The sequence below is a fragment of the Micropterus salmoides genome, unplaced genomic scaffold (genome assembly GCF_014851395.1).
Source record: "Micropterus salmoides isolate LMB-PRFRI ecotype aquatic unplaced genomic scaffold, ASM1485139v1 Ms_hic_scaffold_14, whole genome shotgun sequence".
NCBI classification, from domain to species: domain Eukaryota; kingdom Metazoa; phylum Chordata; class Actinopteri; order Centrarchiformes; family Centrarchidae; genus Micropterus; species Micropterus salmoides.
Genome location: NW_024040485.1, coordinates 3,487,526 through 3,508,329, shown reverse-complemented (window position 1 = coordinate 3,508,329; position 20,804 = coordinate 3,487,526). Strand labels below are relative to the sequence as shown.

The 20,804-nt window shown below is 40.4% G+C and overlaps 3 non-coding genes across 3 annotated transcripts; 2 read left to right on the top strand and 1 right to left on the bottom strand.

Annotated features, from left to right (window-relative positions):
- Positions 1–4,648: 4,648 nt before the first annotated feature.
- On the bottom strand, positions 4,649–4,730 carry trnas-uga. Its single transcript has one exon. It is a non-coding gene; the product is annotated as a tRNA-Ser (tRNA).
- A 5,216-nt stretch (positions 4,731–9,946) lies between these two features.
- On the top strand, positions 9,947–10,028 carry trnas-cga. The gene has a single exon. It is a non-coding gene; the product is annotated as a tRNA-Ser (tRNA).
- Positions 10,029–11,361: 1,333 nt separating this feature from the next.
- trnas-cga lies at positions 11,362–11,443 on the top strand. The gene has a single exon. It is a non-coding gene; the product is annotated as a tRNA-Ser (tRNA).
- Positions 11,444–20,804: the final 9,361 nt, after the last annotated feature.

Below are 20,804 nucleotides of genomic sequence, written 5' to 3'. Positions count from 1 at the left end.
TAAGCAACATAGTACATTCATTGGAAAAGTCAATGGACAGTATATCTTCAGTTAGCTAACAAAGTTAATCAAGAGGACTTATACAACGTTTTCAACAAACACATCACAAAAACTCACAGAACTGCACCAGATACCAGGTACTCTTTTACTTTATTTTACTGCTCATTGAAACGACCATTTGGTTTTGGATCTCAACGTACATGAGCCACGCATGAGGCGTGCAACGTTGTTTCAAGTGGGTTTGCATGTCTGAGTGTTATAGTGTGGGCCCACTGATATTTGTTACAGTGAACTGTGGTATTGTTATCTTGCCACAGAACTACTGAATTACCTCAGATCTTGTGTGAAAGGAGGGAAACTTGAAATTTGATTTATTGTATAATGTGCTAATTGTTTATTTTGCTTTTATTTTATTTAATATTTTGAGAATATTCTTCTTTAATCATATACCAGAGTGGTGTTGTTTTATTGTTTTATTTGAAAACCAGTTATCATATTTGAGTTTCACATATTGACTACACGGGAAGCTAAGATAGTTGACATTGGGTTTCAGTGTTGATATTAAGAAACTATATTCTAAAAGAACTCAGGGCCCTGCCCAAACTTACTTTCTTGAGGGTGGGAGTGCTACATTAAGAATAAAGCAAGTTATCAAATTTCTGTTAAGAATCACTCTTACTCTCCCAGTTATTTAAGACAGCTCGAGAGGTCTCTCAAGTGGTTAGAAGGGGCTTGTGATGGCGCTGTGGAGACAGATACATGCGTGAATATTTCATGAGCGAAAGAATTTGTGAATTGAAGGGGTCGGACAGCGCAGGCAAAAAATTTGTCAGCGAGTTGGGGAGGGGTGTCATTTTCACACTTTATCGACTTCCCAACAACAGCCCCATAATCTGACAGAAGCAAACGCAGTTCATGCAAATAGCTGGCTTCACGAGATTAGTAGGCGCATTTGATGGCGCTCATATAAAGACAAACTTTTTTATCTTTCATTTATTAATGTGTAGGCCTATATCATAATGTATTCTCTTGAAAATTCTTAATGGTCAGGCACCATCTTATCTTAAAGAGCTCATAGTACCTTACTACCCCGCCAGAGCACTGCGCTCCCAGAATGCAGGGTTACTTGTGGTTCCTAGAGTCTCCAAAAGTAGACTAGGAGCCAGAGCGTTCAGCTATCAAGCTCCTCTCCTGTGGAACCAGGTTCCAGTTTGGGTTCAGGAGGCAGACACCATCTCCACATTTAAGAGTAGGCTTAAGACTTTCCTCTTTGATAAAGCTTATAGTTAGGGCTGGCTCAGGTAGTCCTGAACCATCCCTTAGTTATGCTGCTATAGGCCTAGACTGCCGGGGGATTTCCCATGATGCACTGAGCTCCTCTCTCCTCTACTTTCTCTCCCTCTGTATGCAACCTCATCCCATTATTGGATGTTACTAACACAACTTCTCCCCTTTCCGGTAGTCTTGTGCTTTCTCGTCTCTCTCCTCTCTCCTATCACTTCCTGCAGGTGTTTCTGGCTCTGGAGCTGTGGAGTCTGGATCTGTGGTTGCGGGTCACCTGCTGCCCCCGTGTTCCTGCTCGACACCCTCTGCTGCAACGACTATTGTTACTAGTCCTATTGTTATTATTGTTATTATAATCATTAACATTACGATTGTTATCATTAACACTACTATAAATATCTGTACCATTTTTCATTTAGTCTATAGCAACATCACCTTTACTGTCTGTACCTCTGTGTGGATATTGTGTACACTGCCTCTCTCTCTCTCTCTCTCTCTCTCTCTCTCTCTCTCTCTCCTTCACCCCCAACCGGTCGAGGCAGATGGCCGCCCACCCTGAGCCATAGTTCTGCTCGAGGTTTCTGCCTCTTAAAAGGAAGTTTTTCCTTGCCTCTGTCGCCTAGTGCTGCTCTTGGTGGGAACTGTTGGGCTTCTGTAAATAACATCATAGAGTACGGCCTAGACCTGCTCTTTATGAAAAGCGCTCTGAGATAACTGTTGTTGTGATTTGGCGCATGTTCTCCCCGTGTCCGTGTGGGTTCTCTCTGGGTGCTCTGGCTTCCTCCCACCATCCAAAGACATGCGGACTAGGTTAATTGGTATCCCTAAATTGTCCTTAGGTGTGAATGTGAGTGGGAGTGGTTGTCTGTCAATGTGTGGCCCTGCGATGGACTGGCGACCTGTCCAGGGTGTACCCTGCCTTTCGCCCGATGTCAGCTGGGATTGGCTCCAGCCCCCCGTGACCCTGTACGCAGGATAAGCGGTTGACGATTGATGGATGGATGGATTGTTAAATGTGTGTTGACTATAAACTCCTCTTAGGAATTTCACCATTCAATGTGAATTTATCTGAGAATATTCTTAAATAAGGAAATCTATTCAGTGATTGGTCCTTGGCTACATCGTCATAAGAATGACTCTTACTCTCCCAGTTATTTAAGACAGCTCGAGAGGTCTCTTAAGTGCTAAGGAGCTACCAGTAGGGGCAGTAGTAATGGCACTGTGGAGACAGAGACATGTGCAAATCTTTCAGGAGAGGAAGAAGGTTTCTGAATTATTTGACAATGCGCAGTTAATTATACAGTATCATTTGGACAGAGCAGGCATCATATATGTCAGCAAGTTGGTGAGGGACGTCATCTCACCACTGACTTCACACAGCAATGAGTTTTCAGCTAAATTGAAGTTTGTGATGACGTCACATGATGTCAGGCATTTCATCGACTTCCCAACACCCCGTGCAATCCAACAGAAGCAAACGCAATTCATGCAATGAAGCCAATGAATTAAGCTGGCTTCCCAGGAGTAGTAGGCACAATTGATGGCACATATAAAGATACTGTTTTATCTTTCATTCCCAATTTGTATGTCTGTACATAATGAATTCTCTTGAGAATTCTTCATTATCAAATGTGTGTTGAACCTAAACTCCTCTTAGGAATTTCACCATTCACTGTGAATTTATCCACAGATATTCTTAAATAAGGAATCTGGATCTGTTTAGTGATTGGTCTATGTCCAAAATCCCAAATTGTTGTGAATCAGCTCTAAGAATGACACTTTTTAGTCCTACACTTCACTTAAATTAGGACTGAGATGCTTGATAACTCACTTTTAAGCACAGCTTTGAGCCAAGGATTATTAAACTTTTAAGTAAATTCTTTGCAGTGTTCTTATGAGTAATTCTGATAAGCTTGATAAATACGGGCCCTGGTCCTCATTCCACTAATCAAGCTCCTGCAGTATATCAACCCTGGTCCTTCTCACGGTCCACATGTGGTGTATGTGCTTAGGCCAACTATTGCCTCTAAGAAAGGTTCTTTGTGCTTTCTCTTTGTACACCCTGGACTAACCCTGTGTTTAGGATCACTTCCCCTCTGGAGTCCAAGGTGAATACCACGCTCCGCTCTCACACTGCCTGGACTACTCCGTCTCCCTTCTTGCCTGCCATTCTGCTCGGCTGAAACACGTTGCCCAGTCTTTTGTTGTCACATTTAAATAAACCTTTTGTTTACTCCCCTAACAGTTATTTAGTGATGTTATTTCACATCAGAATATGTAACGTTATGTATTTTGCATTTCTTACACTGAACAAACAATTGGACTATTAATAATATACAGTTTATTATTTCCTAAAAGCAAGGGTTTAAATCTGAGTGTAACATCTTTGTATTCGATTTCCAAATGAGCAGTATGAATGATTTCTCTTGATAACCCTCAAGTTCATATTGTGTAAACCGAAACGTGTGTCAATAGTTTCTAGAGACATGATTTAGAAGTCATGTGATTTCTACTGCGCTGTGATCTTTCTTTTGTCTTGCAGCCAAGCCTGGCCACATCTTGAATATGATTGCATTGGTATTAACATGCGGTCTGTATCTGGATGTAAATAAACACATAGAAAATAGTTTTAATTGTATGATGCTTTAAATCAAAACTAAAATTAAGAACTGTTTAGCTTCTTTAATCACTGTGAGCAGGGTTTGGACATGCACAGGGAGACCCCATTGGATTTCCAGTCAGAATGCTATGCATGGGTTTTCAGATTTAGCAACGTGTGCAGAGTTGCATACTTACATGCTTAAAGACCTCAAAAAGCATGTGACAGGAAAGCCCACAGGGAAAGCCCTGAGCCCTCACAGAGTTAACTAGAGCACATCAGAAAGGAGCCTGATGCCTGTAGATGATCTGACAAGAAGTTTGTTTATAGTATACTGTATCCGTGTGTACCTACAATACAACTGCTGGCAGACTGGCACATCTTTTTAAATGAAGGTTTTAGGTATTTATTGTTGCATGAAGAACAGTATAAGTGCAGTAGCATTATCTTGGGGTGTTTGAGCTATATTTTTCAGTACTATTAGCTAAATGGTTACGAAGATAAGACACAAAAGCTACATCGCTGTGACCAGAGTTTGAACCTGCAAGTCCAACGCCTTAACCACTCAGCCATCACAGCTGCATTTTAATATGATGTGCATATGGCCACAAAATCAGAACGCAATTATGTCAGTCACAGCACATCTGTAAGTGATCTGGCTCACACTATGACAGCAAGAAATGAAATCTATACAGTGTGATCACATTCCTTTACGATGTGACAAGAAGCCTGTTTACAGTGTACCACGTAGTATAAGACATACATCGCTGTGAGCAGGATTCGAACCTACGAGGGGAAACCCCATTGGATTTCAAGTCCAACGCCTTAACCACTCGGCCATCACAGCTGTTTCTTAGTCTACACACAACCATCTTGTAGTCCAGTGAAACTACATCTTTCACAAGCTCACACCTTTTTGGCTTCTAACCTGCATTTCTTACTTTATTTACTCTTGTATCTTGTTGTACATCTAGTGAAAGCATCAATTAACGCAGGGAAACAGTCACTTGGAACCAGAAGACTATAATATACTGAACAAGAGAGAATCACACAGTGGTTGTGTTTATCAAACCTTAGAAGCAAAGTTGTTCCATCCAGCCGCTGTTAATGAACCTTATTTAATAGAATAATGAAATTAGGCATGGCAGGGGGGAAGAGAGAAGCACCCGCTCACTGTCCAGTGTGTGTGTGTGGTCTGACAGCTGTGGATAATCTCATTTACTAAGTGTAATTAATGGCAAGCGGTTTCATTTACTTGTAATGTGGACTGTCTTTCCTCAAGGGCAAAGAAATATGGAAACTTTTTTGGAATAATTTCTGTATCGAATGCCTTGGTATTACATTTTACATTTACATTTACTCATCTAGCAGTCGCTTTTATCTAAAACAACTTACATTTGAGGAACAACATATAAGCATCAGTAAAGTAAGAGACTTATGAGTGACAATAGATACTAGTAAGAGCTATTAGCGCATCAGGCATCAATGAGGTGAATACCTAGGGGAAGAAGTAAGAAAGTAAGAGTTAGTGAATAGTGCAATCAATATACATTGGACCCCATAGCCATAAACCCTGCACAGGTCGCCAGTCCATCACAGGGCGAGGTTAGAGGTGTTATAAGGTATAAGTTCCACCATTGTGGTGTCACAGATGAGAACAGCTGTTAAGACATTGGAATCAAAATCATACGGGGACTCCACACATAGGTTGAAACCCTGCTCACAGCAACATTAAAGCAATGCAAACAGCAGAAAAGGCAGGCCCTCTTTTTGGACCATTTGATCAATTTTGGTCTTTATAAGTAGTAGTATAAGGTTACCTTCACATCAAATAATCTTGCATAATTGTCTGTCCCTTCCCTGACAGTTCCCACGATCAGCAGATGAACTTTAACAGTAGTTTAACTTTTGAAATCATGCTGCAATCACATATCTATTGTTTTATGGTCTACTTTGATTCTCTCTGGGTTTGCTTGGGAGTGGGCCGAGACCAACATATTCAAGCGGTCCCGGCTGTTTGATCCACACCAGAGTTCAATTGACAACCGGCAAACAAAGGGTTTGTTTGAACTGAACAAAACAGGTTAGGTTTGAAAGCACAGGAGAGGAAATGTGTAAAAGTCAGAGTAAATGAACATCAACCAAGATGCTTGGTCTTGGAAAGCATGCGTTTTGATGGTCAAAGGCATTGGACTTATTGGATCCAAAGGGTTCTCACATTGGTCTGATGTTTAGTAGCTATAGTAGTATGTGGAAACAAAAGATCTAATCAAACTTGGATGTTTTCATTACAGCACCCTAACAGGTTTAACCGGCTAACAAAAAAGACGGGTCAATCTTTGATTACAATGCTATCCTTTCATTCCTTTTCAGGCAGTTCAAGACCCTTTCACACCTTGACTCACGTGAATCTAACAACCTTTACTCGACAGCCAGGTGGACTAACATGTGATCTCAAAGACCCTTAATGTGTGAACGTTCCTTCAGAGGCTAAGGCCCCATCCACACTACTGCGTTTTCGCATTAAAACGGTGACCTTTTGCTACATTTGCACCTCCCGTCCAGACTACAAGGGTGAAAACAAAGACCTGAAACGGAGAAGTTTGGAAACACTCCCAAAAAAACTTCTTAGTCTGTATTTATTTATTCTTTCACCAAATCTTCTGTAACTAGGAAGAGACCATCTGCTGTTTGCAATGGACAGAGATCGTATTCGTTTTAATTCTCCTTTTGCAAGCTAAAACGGAGAAGTGTGGATAGGGCCTAAATTTCTGGGACTCCCCACCAGAAACTAAAGAAATAGCACCTGACACGCCAGTTGCCCTTGATGTAGAACCCCTAGATATAGGCTACATCCACACTTCCTTCCAAGTTTTCCTTTAAAAACGGAGACCTACGTTTGCACAATGAAGAAGTTTGAAAAAGCTGCCAACCCCGTTTTTCGTTTTGAAACTCCGGAGAGCGTTTTAGTGTGGACGGGCAAAAACAGAGGACTTTAGAAACTATGAAACAGACCCTCAAGTTTGGCTCTGTTTTGGGTCTCATAAGTCATGCAAAGTAGAAACACGATGCTGCTGACAGAGTTTTTGACTTCGTGTTTTTATTAAAATATTTAGTACTGTGCAAATAACACGAGCCTCTTGATGGTATTTTAGAGTTTGACAGTTCCTGAAAAACTTTTAAAATGTTGATGACTCATCCTGCACTCTGGGACGTGTATCACTTCAGCGTCCAATGAAAAGCTTTCTAATTTTTATGACGCCACCCGAGTGTAATGTTTCTGGGGGCCAACCGGACCTCACTGGTTACTGTACAAAAACAAAAACACATCTTTATTAACTGATAGCTGGATCATATTTGATAAAGAGCAATATTTTCTGGTTCTCCCTCTGTTTTCCCCGGCTGCCCTGCCTCAACTATCTGTGATTTAAGGAGTTTGTTGATGAACAGATAGCTTTACTTGTTGCTAAAGTAACAGCTAACTGCTACTAGCTGCTGTTATCTAGTTAGCTCAGTTAGCAGTCATATTAGCCGCTCTGCCTGGACTGGGAGCTCGGAGCACTGGGGGAGTGTTAGTGTTTACCGTTAGACTTCTAATATTACTCAAGCCATGGAGGTTTTCTGGCCAGGTGGCTTTGTGAAGTCTATGGCCACAGGCGAGGGACCCAGCAGGGAGTGATGGCGGGTAGCGGCTCCGGAATGGGTGCCCAGAGCGAACAGGACCAAACATAGCCTCTAAGACCAACAGAGAATACGGTACCGAGGTGATTTATAGAGCTTCAGGATAGACAGATAGCTTTACTTTTTGCTAAACTGTTAAATACTGCTAACTATATCTAAATATACGGAAGCAAATAGGACTCCGGTTTCCGTTCTATGAGAACTTTAGAGCGAGTAGCCTCTACTCAACCACTGAGAAATGCACTGCACTGCAAGGCAAGGCCCACCTCCCCAAAGTACCGTAACTTTGGGAAAGTACTACCACCCGAGAAGGGACTTTTTTGGGGGTTAAACAGGGCTCTCAAGTCTCACACATTCACCGTGAGACACACGCATTTCAGTTCAGTTCACACACTCACACGCCACACCTTGTATTTCTCACACTGAGAACTTAAGAGATAACGTCCTCTAAGTTGTCCCGCTATATTCAATTAATGGACGATCATTTTTGCTTTCTCTGTAGCCTACTAAATGCCAGAGCCGTTTAGCTGATCAGAAATTGAAGTGTGTTGTTTCCGGGTAAACTCTGTGATCCCGCTGAAAGCACGTTCGTTACCAGACAACATGCATGTGCGTGCACTTACGGAGTGGAAGGTGGAAGACCCCGATGGATGCGGTAACCGTAGTCAGAGATCCAAGCAGCGAAACTGCTGGAGCCCTATTGGTTTTGTTCTGATTCATTAAAAGTGTTTGGGCAGCAAAAACTGCTGGACGAAAACTCACCAAAATAGGCATGTAGGTTGGAAATTCCACCCACTACTCAGGCATAAAAATTATTATTAACAATTATCTCGAAAACGGCTTCGTTTAGAGTCTATCTTCTTTCATTATTTTAATCTCTGGATTCATCTGCATCATTGTTCCAATGGTCATCTGCTCTAAAAATGTCAAATTATATTACTTTTTATCTCTTTTCTCTAAAACTTATTTTTGCAAACTCATCCCAGACTTGGACTTGCAATCCAATGGGGTTTCACCATGCAGGTTCGAATCCTGCTCACAGCGTTAAATGTTTAACTTGGGAAAGTTGAGTGTTTCTGACAACAAGACCAAGTTGAGATGATACAAAGTCCGAGAAATTGTCTAAACCAGGGCTTTTCAAAGTGCAAAGCAGTGAGCCTCCCTTCAGAGAAATCTGGTCACTGGGACTTTTAATAAAAGTCTCTGATATTTATTTAATTAATATTAATAATAATAACAATAGCAACAACAATACAGTCAATGATGGTTAATAATTAGGTCAATATTTATTTGTGCATGCTGCTCAGGCATAAAAATGGCCCTCACAGACCTCATGGTGGCACTATAACAATCCACTTTGCGTTTTTGCAATTATCTCGATATATCTATATCTTCTTTTGTTATTTTAATTTCTGGATTCATCTGCATCATTGTTCCAATGGTCTTCTGCTCTAAAAATGTCAAATTATATTACTTCATCTCTTTTCTCTTAAACTTATTTTTGCAAACTCATCCCAGACTGTTTCGCGACCTGAAACTTTAGCAGGATCATCAATGGACGTCGCTAATCAAAAGTTATCAAAAGAATTTTGATACGTCAATCTGTTTTTTTTTCAATAATTTTTACTTTTGTGTTTTCACATACAATTTTACATAAATGCCCATAAATCAAAATTGGCTTAAGCTATTGTAACCAAACTCGACATGTCTGTTCAGATGCTCGGCCCAAGCTTCGCTGTGATATTCTTCCACTAGGGGGCGCTACACTTGTAAAAAGTTTATACCTCGTAATTTGCTGGATGTATTCGTACGAAATTCGGTTTGTACGATCTCGGGTCCCTACTCAGTAGATATAAAAAATTTGGTAATGATTGCACAAAGTGGGCGTGGCTTGTTACAAGAAATGCAAATTTCTAGACATTTCTCATTCCTAACTTCAAAAAATCTAAGAAAATCATCCGCACGTCCCACTGATATGGGACTAACGTTTGCCTCACTGCAACCTATGGTAACTTCAGAAGTCACGCAGAGTATGCTAATTCAACATTCAACAATGGTTTCTGATGACGGCGGCAGCTGATCACTGCAGATCACAGCTGGATCAGATGATACTAGATACTTTTGATGGAGTTTGTGTCTGCACGCATGTACTGTGCTGACACTAAAAAAGGCAGCATATGCTCTCCATGCAGCTGTTACCTGTTTAACAAATATCAGCACATAAATAACAACCATTCTATATTTAAACTAAAATTAGTTACAAAGAATGGAAATGCCCCATTACATAACATGGCATTACATTTTTGTAAGAGATAACTACAGAACAAATGCTGTTGTGAGAGGTTAGTGTGTGACAGTCAAAATAGAAATTTGTTGAAATAAGCTGTGATGGCCGAGAGGTTAAGGCGTTGGACTCGAAATCCAATGGGGTTTCCCTGCGCAGGTTCGAATCCTGCTCACAGCGTTAAATGTTTAGAGTTGAGAAGTTGAGTGTATCTGACAACATAGAACAAGTTGAAATGTTTCAGAGAAAGTAAGAGCTATCAAGAAATGAAATGATTTCTCACCAGCTGGTTTTAAAAATGGTTTGCACGTTCACAAAGTCTGAGGAATTGTCTAAACCAGGGCTTTTCTCTTCAGAGAAATCAGGTCAGGCCCCGGTTTTAATAAAAGTCATAATATTTATTTAATTAATATTAATAATAATAAAAATAGCAACAACAATACAGTCAATGATGATTAATAATTAGGTCAATACTTATTTGTGCATGTTTCTGAAGGAATTTGAACAAATATCAATCACTTTTTTTAACAAAACAGAATGGAGAATATTATAATGTTCTTCTCTACCTTAATGTGAGCAGTGAGTCTGCGTCTTCGCTGCACACAGAAGGTGAATGCGGGGCTGTAGTGATGACAGGAACCAGCACGTTGCCCTCCACCTGCAGCCTCGACCGCTATTTGCTTTTAATCAGGGTGTGAACGTGAAAGGGATAGGTGCTTTAATAGCCCTTTTGGAGACGGATAGGAACTCTGTCTGCACCTATAGCCAAAAGTGTGCAAGAAACATATCCATGCATCATCTGTTACAACTCCAACGTTAGAGCTCAGGTCAAGTAGGGTCTCCTCTTCTTGGATGCTCAATCCATCATGGGGCTCTGCAGGGAAGCTGAATGGATTTCAGAGGCATTGGCTAGTCCTGCCTTCTCCAAAATGTCCTCCAAGGTTGGAAACAATTCCACAGGGCCCTGTTCAACATGAGCACACAGCAGGTCCAACTTTTTCCAGAATGCAGAGACTTTATCGTGTACCAAAAAGACATGGCACTCCTTTCCCTGCAGAGAAGTGTTGAGTACATTATTCCTTTCGAAAATATCAGATAAACAGGCCAATCTTGCCAGCCAAATCATATCCTCCATATATTTCACCAACGGAGAGTTGATTCTGCAAGAATTAGGAGGACTTCCACACACAAATCGCACAGGTGGGTAAGGACCTTGCACCGAGACAACCAGCTGGCAGAACTGTGCACCCATCTCAGAGAATGGAGAACAGTCGAACACTCAGGGCGGCAGATTTAATTACAAGAAAATATTTCCCTGCTTCTTTCACGCCTCTGGTCTAAACCCTTGGTCTAAACAATAACCGCCTATCTGTCTGTTAAAATACAAAACCAAGTAAAGTTACAAAGAATAGAACTACTTCATTACATATCCTTCTTAAGCAATACCAACTGAACAAGTGCTGTTGAGAGAGGTTTAGGGTGTGGCAGTAAAAATACATGCACTTGGAGGCAAGCTGTGATGGCCGAGAGGTTAAGGCGTTGGACTCGAAATCCAATGGGGTTTCCCCGCGCAGGTTCAAATCCTGCTCACAGCGCTAAAATGTTTAGCTCACAATGCCTGATTAATAGTCTAAGCTATCTGTTTGTCGGATGATCGGTGAGATGTCTGAAATGTGTAAGGATGTCTGTACACTGTCAACTGTTGCCAAGAGATTAATTCTGTAGACACTGCTCAAACCTGACCTGCTGTGATTACTTGGATTGTGATTACTTGGATTGTGATTTCTCACTTCAAACGGTCCTTTTTGTTTCAGTTGCACGTCTGTAAAAATCTGTGCTTAAGGTTGAACACATTTTGACTCAAGTATTTTGCAAAAAGTCTGTTTGAGATTGCAAGGTCTGCCACCTTTTCACTTTTGGAGCTTTTGCTGTCAGGCAAGTTCCTTGTTTCCCCCCACAAATATTAGGGATAAATAAAATAAAAATTAACTAGTTCACCAGCAAGTCTGCAAAAAGTGTTTTTGAGATGCATCTTTGGATTGCGCTTTCTGGCTCTCTGACAAAGTGTGATTACCAAAGACTGTGGTTCACACTGAATAATAGCCAGAATTTTCTAATTATTGAAATCCTGTTGATGTTCACTTTGTAGGCAACCTATGGAATGAAAAAGAAAGGTATTTGCAGTGAAGCTGAGCCAACACATGACCCAGTTCCTTGTTGCAAGACAAGTTGAATCAATCAACTGCTTTTCAGCTCACAAAAGATCTGAACTAATGTAGTCTACATTTTCCTAACTCGACATAAAAAGCAAAACCTTCCTTTTTATCTTTCATCTCTGAGAAAATATGCTCTGATAATGCCACACTTGGAGCTTTGATCAGGTCTCTGTAGGTGTTGAGAAAACAAACAGCTGACATCATGTTGAAGTGAGCAGATGAACAAGAAAACATTTGCACATAATGCATAATGCTCACACCCTTAAACAAATATGCACACAAACAAATGCCCACATCTATAGACACGGAGCTCACACTTATAGAATACAAGTTAATAAAAGGAACTCACTAGTACTACTACTACTCACTACTTACACATACAGATTACAACGTTGAAGATACCAGCTTAGGTATTATGTGCACATGCAGTACTTGAAGTGAAAACAAACAGGTGCCAGTACTCCCCATTCACATGCTGTTCACATGTTGGCATGTCAATAGGCCTTTTTATATTACAACTAGGGGAGTTGCTCCCAGGAGGGGGGACACATATTGGCACTGAAATTTACACATCCAGCAGACAGATTCACTCTCCTTTTAGCTCTGGTTTGTGCTCCACCAAGAAAGAAAATTATTTGGCTCTTTAGTTGCCAGATGTTACTCTTTATCTTTGTTTGCTGCTGTCTGCTGCAGAGTTGCATGGGTAGTATTGGAATTAAAAAATGTTGCTGGCGAGCTCTCAAAAACATTATCAATGAATGTGATCCAGGGTTTTGCATAATTGTCTAATACTGATGTTAGTTCAGGCGAGTGCACGTGTTCTTATGTCAACAGCGGCATGATCGAATCTTTGCAGAAAGACTTCCAAAACCCTGGACGCTCATTCCACACCAATAATGTACATTGTTTATCTCAGTGAAGTCTTTACACACAGTGCCTCATTTCTGATGATGCCACATTTTGTTTGTTTGATGTTTTTGCTTTCTTTCTTTAATCCATATGTAGATTTCTGACTCTCTTTTCAAAGAAAGCAGGTTCATGTAAATATTGTTGAGAAGAATTTCTTGCAGTATGCTTTTACACAGACACAGTTATTGTACCGCTTTCCTTTTTTCTTTTTTCCCCCCTATTTTTATTGGATTATTAAAACAGACAATCACACAAACATTAACGTAAAGAGGTGGCATTCTGTTCATTTTCAGGTTCAAAATCTTAATTAGGGGTTTGTACCAGAACAGGTTTACATGGTTTAATTTTCAAAAAACACCATATTTTTCTCATACTGCACATTGCTGCAGCTCCTCTTTTCACCCTATGTGTTGTACGCGCCGCTCTTGAGCTACAGAGTGATGCATCTTACTTGTACAAAATCTTTGTTGGGAGTTGCACATGCGCAGTCCCCAGGTAAGGACTACTAGCCAATCAAGGTAGTGTGATCCAAATCAAAGCCGCTTCAGACTGCGACCGTAACCTAGCAGACGGTTTAAGTTACTCACAAGTCCATTAGTACATTATTGTTCCACATCTTACCATAAACCACCACAAAAATCACCATATTTCAACTCAATTTCACATAAAAATTGGCCAAACAATTTGAACATTTGCTCAGTGGTTTTCACATCAGGTGTAACATTATCATTATAGTTATAACTTTAGCTGTGTTAGCCAACAACTCCGCACTTGAACAGTCTGTGAAGTTACATTGCTGTGTTTATTTTAAATATAATTCACAACCAATAAATTTCCAGGCGCAAACAGAGTCGGGCTATGGGAATGCTACCATAGCGCAAATCGATAGACTCGACTCCATTGCAGATAGTACCCAGAGATAGTACGTATTTGTTGTCATAGCGACGCCACACACAACTGCCACGACGTAATGTTCAATGCGACACACACACCAGCGATCCACACAGCTTTCTCTTTTTTAAGTTAAAACGTTTCAACCTTCCTCAGAATGTAAAGACAGATAAGCGGTATGAAAAGCTTCCAGCTGTGTTTTCCTCTGCCGTTGTTGCTGCAGCGGTCTGTGTGACGGCGGGAGCAGAGGGCTCTGTGAGCGGGCGGCTGGCCGGCCTCACACGCTCCTCCCGCGGGTTGGTGCAGGCTTCCCCCCACAGCCACTTGCAGAGCTCCTCAACTCCAAAAATATTCAATTCAATTCAATTCAATTTTATTTATATAGCGCCAAATCACAACAACAGTTATCTCACAGCGCTTTTCATAAAAGAGCAGGTCTAGACCGTACTCTGTGATGATACTTACAGAAGCCCAACAGTTCTGACTGTAATTTAAAAATATTCAAGCACATTTTTGTTCCGCCATCACTTCTCGTGAAACTGTCAATACTGGAAATCTACACAGCTGATTTCTCACCTCAAAACTTCTCAGAAGTGGATTTAGTGATGAAATTCCATACGAAAACTGTAAAATATAAAACGAAAAAAAGGTACCTGGAAGCAGGTACAGGTCCAGCATTTCTACAATGGAAAGCCAAACAAAGGCGAGTCGAGCCAAAGGGCCTCCGCTCAGACTAGCTTGGTTTGAGGGCGTGGCTGACCCCGCTAGCCGCTTGGCAAGTTTATGACGCGTTTTCATTGTGACGTCACAAGTAAAGGAAGTGAAGGGCTGGACTACAAACAAGCTGTTTTCAAGCGGTTCAGAGCAGAGCTTTCTGTGGGAGATGGGAACTCCCTTTGGGCTGGACTTTGGATTTTTTCACCCAGCAAACCTGTTACATGCACAAAAAAGAGATTCAATAAAGGAGAGGGGAAAAGCCAAAAAGCAGAATACCACCTCTTTAAACAAAAACATAACTCCAATTCACAAATAAAAGAAAAACAAAAGAAAAAAGAAAAACAACAAACAAAATATAAATTAAATAAATAAACACAATCAACAAAAACAAAAGAAACGACAATAGCTAAAGCAACAGCCTAGACAAATATCTTAAGTTCACAACAAAAAACACCCAATCAGACTCCCCGCCACACAGCATTTGCCAGGCCAGACTCCAGAGACCTAAGGCAGGGCCCCCAAACTCCAAGAAACTGATCCGACCTATGGAGCAGAGGATACCCGTAAGATACTCCAATGGAATTAATTGAAATATAACTCTATGCCAGCCCTGAATAGAGGGGCTGGCATCTGAGATCCACTGCAATAATATATTTTTTCTGGCAGCAAATGTCAATATGTTATACAGTCTCTTGTTAGTTGCCCTAGTTATATTCTTATTTGGAAGCCCTAATATCAAGGACACTGGGTCCATTTCCAATTGGTTACCCAGAATCCTCCCCATTTCCTTCAGCACCTCCGACCAGTATCTCTGCAGTTTGACACACGACCATAAGCAATGGGTCAATGTTCCAACCTCTCAGTGTGTTACTGTTCATGCTTGTCTGCATCCCACTTGACATAATCTACATGCTGAATCAGTTGTGAGAGAGAAGTGGTGAGACTTTAGTGGGGATGAACGAGGACTTGAGGTCTGAGGGCAAATCAAGGCAGACAGTGACTCGAGTGAAACAACCTCTTAACACACTGCAAAAAGTGAGCTCTCAAAAACAAGAGGAAAAAGCATTAAAATGGGGGAAATATTACTTAAAATAAGCACAATTGTCTGCCAACAGAACAAGAATATTTCACTTGCTACGTAAGGACAAAAAACTTGAAACAAGTGAAATTCTCTAACATAAAAGCCTCCTGGTAAAAAGTATATTTTGCCTTCAATTAAGACAATTACTTTAATTTAGTTTTTAGTTTTTGCAGTGTAAAACTGGAGAATCATATAAAAATGATACTGAAGTTGTAGCCCAAGCCTCCTTTCAGATACATTTATTTATTGTAAAGAGTAACTGCACATTAGGACTCACTCGGGGCAAAGTATTGCTGCACTGACCTCTATGGGTTGAAAGTTTTTTTAGGTACTTTACACATCCACGTAGCCAAAAAGATCAGCATGACATCATTTAAGTCATTTGCTCATGCCGTCTTTGCAAGTGTAACCAGCATTTATGACCACACAGGATTGTGGACCTCGATGGAAAACGTCATGAGATTAATGTTGCTTTCAGACCAAAAGCGAGCGTTCGAGGCGGTGAGCATACATACAAAGACGCGTAGAGCTGCGATTTCGGACAAACAAACACCCGTGGTTGGACAGGACTTTGCTCGCAACTACGCCATTTGCTCGAGGGAGGAGCTTGGAGTAAACTACTTTTATTAAATTAGCTAAAAACTTTAGTTTTTCAGATTACAACGTTGATTTATCTTCACTTAAGCTTCTTAGCAGCTAGGTTCCATGCACATCCGGTTCCAGTGTTGTTATCGTCGTTTGGCACGCAGAGCTCTGTTGGACTACTACTTCATATTTATATAAAAAACGGACAAAACTGGACATTGCTGGGTGAGTTAAGAAAACATGTGTATGTAACTTTGGTCCAGCTATCGTTGTACTTTACTGTGACCAAGTTAGCATACTTGGTAATGTTTACTTTGGGTTCATACAGCTGTAGTAATGGCAAGTTGTATTTATTAACGTTATCGCGTTAAAATCGCCTTCTTGCGTTGTGTGTGAACACTTGCAGCGAATGTACTCACGCGAGGAAAGCATCGCAAGGCGAAAATTTGTGTTTGGTCTGAATGCGGCATAAGGAAAGATGTGAAGGAGAATTCATAAGGATTTAGGAAAAGAGGACCGCAGGGCTCAGAGAATCCAACTGCTCTTTTCTAAGCGACGTAATTATGCGACGGCTGATGTTACTGTGGTGGCCTGAAGATAGACTACAAAAAGCGCATCTTTGACACTGCGCTCTGTGTTGTTGTAATGCAGGCCATCTAAAGGTGGACAACATGGTGGAAAATATTAGGCTACTTCATAACCCAGATAGCAAAAAGGCAGATATGGTAACAGTCACCAAATAATGGACAGGGTTGTCACATTGAGAATGCTCACAATCACCCTCCTGCCCACCTATAGGCCTATTTATCAATCCCAATTTTAGTTCAGTTAGGAACCTTCCTAAGCAAAAAAGACTTTTCAAACGCAGCCCTCAACTCTGCTTTGATGTAGTGTGCTACTACTAAGTGCTGAACAGACAGACGCCTTCAGGCCCTAAACATAACGCTCATACCCCACCTCTTTGTTAAACTGCCTTGGGAGCCTTTAAAGGCACTGTATAAAAAGTTATTATTATTATTAACAGGGAGTAAAAGTATTGGTATCTGTATAGGTATCGGCAATACCAGCCTGGGTATTACTTGGTATTGGATCGTATAGGAATTAAGTGGTATCGCACATCACTGGTATATTGTTTGTGTTTACATGTGCACCAGTATCCTGGTTAAGATTTGGTGTCGACAAGTAAACATTCTCTGTTGGTGCAAACATAGTGGCTGAGGTGAAAGACAAATCTGCCTACAGATGATCATAAACCTGAATCATGTCTACAGCAGTATCGATGACCAGGTTCCCTGTAAACGTCATATCCTGCATCAGATCAAAACCAGGTTTCTAATAATGCTTCTAACAAACTCAGGCCCTTATGGGTCATCCTCACTCTGCAGCATCACTGACAGGTTCAGTGTCACATACATTGACATTACATCTATCAACTTTGAAGCATTGCATCGGAGGACTTTTAGCTGAAAGTAGTGTACACACAACCAATACTACTTGTTTGATTCCATTAAGGGAATTTTTGAGGGTAATATATAGTATATATTTAAGTTAGAACCTGGACACTTAAATAAGTGATTTTAGACACTGGCAGTCAGGAAAAACACGTCTCACAGCATCTCTAAAATCTAAACCTAAACCACCTAAATTTCCAAACCAAATGGAGGGTATGTGATTTTGGAAATTGCATTCAGCATTTGCATGTATGTGTACTGCTTTGAATCATTTATTGTCTAATTTAATGTTTGCACTTGAGTGTTTGTGATTTTACTGCAGATCCACGTCAAATATAATTTTCTTTCCCGCACAGTGTGAACAGACTACAAAGCTCTTCTGAGTCTAAATATAGTTCAGTGCAGCAACTCATCAAATCACACTCCAGCAACAAAGCCAGCCAAAGCTAAACGTCTGCTTTCAAATCAACAGACTGATGATCATTATTTGGAAATGAGTGATGAAATTATTGCCCGAAACATATGGTAATGTGTAATGAAATTGCAATGAGAGATAATAACAATGACAGCAATAATCTATGGCCGGCTGTTGACTGCTGACTATGGCCTCGTTTCAACTTTTAATGCCCTCGCCTGCTGCTTTGTCACTTTATCAGTTTGAAAGATTAGGTTTCTTTTGTCTGTAATTTTGGACGGAATGACTTGTTGTTTTTTGTTTTAGTTTTTTGATTAGGCAACAGAGTTCTGGGTAAAGCTATATGAACATTTAGATTTTTATAAAACAGTCACTAACAAAATAATTATAATAGCAATTATTATTATTATCACTAAAACAACTTTATTTGTATAGCACAGTTCATGCAGAAATGCAGCTCAAAGTGATTAACAAAACAAGATCAGAATAACAATAGGTAAAAAAAAATAGCTGTAATAAATAGCAACAGTAATAAAAGAAACAAACAAAGCCAAACAGAAAGAGTTTGATAACAGGAAAAAAATGGAATGATATCAACCCCAAATTAATCGCCTAGTTGAAAAGATTTATTTTAAAAATACCAAGGGAGTCTGCTGTTCTGAGATCCAAACGGAGGGTGTTCCAGAGTTTAGGGCCATAGAAACAGAAACCAGCCTCACCAGATTTCTTCTGGGACACTTTAGGAACTTCTAAAAGAAAGCCAGCGGAAATTCTGTGAGTCTAAAGAAAAAATCTAGCTGTCACTCATGACAGGTAGAGGAAGAGGAATTCCTTTGTTCAAGTAAAAGTGACCAAAAAAAAGATATAACAAAACTAAAAGTCATGCTAGGGGCGGTATGAGGCTGTATTTAAAATATGTCAACATTAAGCCTGTTAAATTTATAAATGCAGATTTTTGTCTTGGTTTCAGCTCTTCAACCAGACTCCCAAAACAGAGCTTTTCCAAAAAGCCTCCAGTGTCTTAAAATCTTAAAACTCTGGAAATGTGTAGCCTATAGGGTAAACAGGGCTTTAACTATGACATGGCAGCCCAATGAGGGTTGGGTCTGTGTACCAGCGCACAAACCCCCCCCATTCCGGTGTCACTGGCTGACCTGACATCTGTCTTTTAAAACATTCAGATCAGATTTAAAATTTTACATTTTACACAGAATGTATTTACCATGGTTGTTGATGCACGTTATGTTTGTCTCATTGTCTATAGCTATTAGCTCTACTGATCCATGTCAGACCCCCATGAACTTCCAAGTTATGGATCGACAGTAAGGAAAGCAACATTTGTTCACCGAGTTTGTCCGTCAGACAGCTCTTCTCCCCAGACTTTTATATTTAACAAAAGTCTCTTATGTGTAGTATTGATCACAGATTGCTTAAAAGACAGTAACATGATTGTCTATAGCCTGCAAGACGAGCTCTGATACGTATCTGGTTACTTTTAGGTAGGAATGTGGTAAATCCCACTGCACAGAGGTAGGTATACGCCACATACACATCCCTACACCTCTGAATAAAGCTGCTCGGTGGCCAACAGAGTGTGGTTGAAGTATGTAGCTTTTTTTGGAATTTAGTGCTTCTTCCTGCAAAACAGCACCTCTTCAGTGGTGATCTCACACTGCATTGCTGGATCTAAGTGAAAAGTCCAACAACTAATTAAAACTATGGATTTGGTAAACATTTGTTATTCACGGTGTACCTGGGGACGCCAAGTCAGCGAGTCTGCAAATGAGTAGAAGTAGGATTATATTTTGGGGTATTTTTGTCTCCAGTTTCTCCATAATGCCGATGAACAGGAGAAACAACACAAGGAAGAAGAAGCATTCGATAAGATCCAGAGCATGCAAGAAAATCTATACATTTCACCTTTGATGTAACTTTTCTTTTGCATATTCAGCCCCAGCGGGGATCAAAACTCAAACCTTGGCAGGGTTAGCAGGACTTCCCTTCACACTGAGCTGCAGAGGAAATAAGACCCCTAACCCTTGCAGAGTTAGTACCACACTTTACCCACTGAGCATCACTGCAATTAAGTTAAATGGGCACACAAACCATATTGCTAATGTTTTCATGAAGCCAGAGCCACAGAGAAGTGTGGAGATTGCGGAATACATCAGTGAAATTGCACACTGACATGCCCCACTAAATTTGACTGCACGACAGAGCTCACTTATCCAAAATGCATCCAATATACAGATATGTCCAAACGCTTGACGTGCCATCAAAAAAACACTGACAGACGCATCACAGACAGCAGCTGTTTGTTCCATGTTGGAGAATTATAATCCTCACTGAAAGCGGGACAATCAAATGTTTTCTCAGACTAGATTTTACAGCCAACAAATGACAGTTCGTTAAAATAGACTGAAAAGCCAGCAGAAGGGGATTTTACAGCCAAACGGAAATTTGTTTTTACTAAAAGCCTGCAACAGCTTCACCCTGTCATCTGCACACAGAGAAAAAACCTTATTAACAAAGTAATTTCATTATGTACTCAAAAGGCCTTGTCTAGTAATTCATGACAGGGAAAGATCATTTTAGTTAACAAAGAAGCTAAATTAATATTGTTCACTGTTTTCATCTAGAAAATCATTTATTTAATTTTTTTTTCTATTTCAACTCAAGTCAGCAAAAACT